Raw genomic sequence first — 3,269 nt, forward strand, 5'->3', positions numbered from 1 at the left:
ATACACAGCACACACCAAAGAAAGGAAGAGGAATACTTGTAGAGCCTGTGGGTGCAGGAGCCACACGCTGGGAACCGGAAAAGTTAAACAGGTTTAAAGTTTGTCACAGTCGGTGATATGTGGTAAGGTATTGCAAGCCGTCCTTGACACCATACACACACACTGTCTCTTAGGCTTACTGGTTTCTGGATTTGCATAGAGGTCTGCACAGCAACAATGATTAATGCAGGACAAGATGAACAGACTGAACCGAGCACGTTACCTGGCTAACGCAACAATCTGGCAATGACTGATGTCTGCTACAGTCTATTATAGCTTTTATGGTTGTGCATTTAAACACTAAAATCTGATTGAAAACTGGTTTTCTATGGTGATGATGTACACAACAACCAACTTAATTTGTGCTTTAATAAAAATGTATTTAGAATCAGAATCAGAATCAGAAAGGGTTTTATTGCCAAATGTTGAGCGGGTTTACAACATTAGGAAATTGCTGCGGTGCTTCAGTGCAAACATACTGTTATAAATGCTGTTATAAATTAAGCTTAAATAGACATGAAAATAAAAATGAGAATAAGAATTAAAAGTGCTAGGTAGATAGATATATACATGATATATACATGAGTGCAGGTGGTGATCAGTGCCAAACATGGAATGATGCAGTGAACACAGCGTAGGGTCATGTGTTAGTGATGGGAACAGTCATACGGTTATTGTTCATGTGTCCAACAGCAGAGGGGAAGAAACTGTTCTTATGGCGAGAGGTTCTGGTGCGAATGGACCGGAGCCTCCTGCCTGAGGGGAGCAGGTCAAACAGACTGTGTCCAGGGTGAGAAGGGTCAGCTGAGATCCGAGCTGCACGCCGCAGTGTCCTGGAGGTGTACAGGTCCTGCAGAGATGGGAGTCTGCAGCCAATCACCTTCTCAGCAGAGCGCACAACACGCTGCAGTCTCTGTTTGTCCCTGATAGTGGCTCCAGCGTACCACACGGTGATGGAGGAGGTGAGGATGGACTCGATGATTGCAGTGTAGAATTGCATCATCATCCGTGTTGGCAGGTTGAATTTCTTCAGCTGCCTCAGGAAGTACATCCTCTGCTGGGCTTTCTTAATGACGGAGGTGATGGTGGGCTCCCACTTCAGGTCCTGGGTGATGGTGGTACCCAGGAAGCGGAATGAGTCCACAGAGGTGATGGGGGTGTCAGTCAGGATGATGGGGGGGAGTGGAGCTGTGTGCTTCCTGAAGTCCACAATAATCTCCACTGTCTTCTGGGCATTCAGCACCAGGTTGTTGTGGCTGCACCAGGACACCAGACGTTCAACCTCCCTCCTGTAGGCAGACTCATCCCCGTCCGAGATGAGTCCAATAATGGTGGTGTCATCTGCAAACTTGATTAGCTTGACAGACTGGTGGGTGGAGGTGCAGCAGTTAGTATACAGGGAGAAGAGCAGAGGAGAAAGAACACAGCCCTGAGGGGAGCCGGTGCTGATGGTCCGGGAGTCCGAGACGTTCTTTCACAGCCTCACATGCTGCTTCCTGTCCGTCAGGAAGTCAGTGATCCACCGGCAGATGGGATCAGGCACATTCATCTGGGAAAGCTTGCCTCGGAGATGGTCTGGAAGGATGGTGTTGAAGGCAGAGCTGAAGTCCACAAACAGGATCCTGGCGTAGGTTCCTGGGGAGTCCAGATGCTGCAGGATGAAGTGTAGGGCCATGTTGATGGCGTCATCTACAGACCTGTTGGCTCTGTATGCAAACTGCAGGGGGTCCAGGAGGGGGGCCGTGAGGGTCTTGAGATAGGAGAGAACCAGGCGCTCAAAAGACTTCATGACCACAGATGTCAGAGCCACAGGTCTGTAGTCATTTAGTCCAGTGATCCTAGGTTTCTTGGGGACAGGGATTATGGTAGAGGACTTGAAGCAGGCAGGCACATGACATGCCTGCAGTGAGGAGTTGAAAATGCCAGAAAGTTTAAAAAATTTAAAAGTAAATTTTGCCCTCACCAGCGGTAAAAGTTATTCAGCTGCGGTAATGGTCTGTAGACCATTTACAAAGAAAACACCAGGGTGAATTCACCCTTATCTCACTGGGGCACCAGTGGTGGACCTGCCAATTCTAGTATTCTATGACAACTGTCAATCCAGATTGACGGTGCTAGGCAGTGAGCACTAGAGGAGGTCTGTTGAAGTCTGTTCTGATTGTCTGGCCAGAGACATTCACACCAGTGGCCTGCTGGAGGTCATTTTGTAGCTCTGGGAGTGGTCATCCTGTTTCTCCTTGGACAAATTAGTCCACCAATCCTGCTGATGGATAAAGGACCTTCTATGTACAGCTCTCCTAGAGTAACTGCTTGTCTCCTGGAAACGTCTCCATACTCTTGAGACTGTGCTGTGAGACTTGCAAACCTTCTGTCACTGGTACATAATGATGTGACTTGCTGGAGGAGGTGGACTAGCTGTGCACCCTCTGTATGGTCCTGGTATTGTCTCATGTTACCAGCAGGTACACATTTCTCAGAGGAATTCTAGCCAAATGCAAAAAAAAGTAGAAAACAGTCAACAAGTAAACCTGTAAAACCATTCCTGTTCTGGGGGTTGTCTCTTTGTTGCCCCTCTAGTGCATGTGATGTTAACTTCATTAAAACTAAAGCAGCTGAATCTGATTGATAACCTCTGCTGCTTAAATGACCAGATCAGTATCCACCTGACTTGATGCTACGCTCTGATTAAAACATCCTCCTTTCATTTGTATTTATTTTTTGAGCAGTATGTAAAAGCTTCTTGACCTCTGATAGCTCATTGTCATCTATGTCCACAGAGAAATGTACCAGGTCTTACTGTTCATTAAGCAGCTGTCATGTGTTAATGTTAGAAAATCAATAAAATTTATATATTAACTGTAATCCTGTTTTGTAAATGTTTGACAGATATACCGGTCGGTGTGCTGCTGTACATATGTATGCAAATAAGTATGTTTTTGCATGCATTTCTAGTTTGTGAGTGTGCGTGGGCATGTGATCGTCTCAGATCTCAGTGGTGTCAGCAGCAGATGAGGGGGAGACGCTTTGTGGCAGTCTGTCATAATGAAGTCAGATCTGATCAAAACATCTCTCCTGAAGCTGCAATTTACTCTATATGTTTGTCTCAAACTACTTCAGCACCAAAACTTTGAGTGTTCAACATTACACTACCAGTCAAAAGTTTTAGAACAACCCAGTTTTTCCAGTTATTTATTGCAATTCAAGTCATTCCAGTCCAATGAACAGCTTGC

The sequence above is a fragment of the Simochromis diagramma genome, unplaced genomic scaffold, assembly GCF_900408965.1.
Source record: "Simochromis diagramma unplaced genomic scaffold, fSimDia1.1 OVJJ01000564.1, whole genome shotgun sequence".
In the NCBI taxonomy this organism is placed as follows: domain Eukaryota; kingdom Metazoa; phylum Chordata; class Actinopteri; order Cichliformes; family Cichlidae; genus Simochromis; species Simochromis diagramma.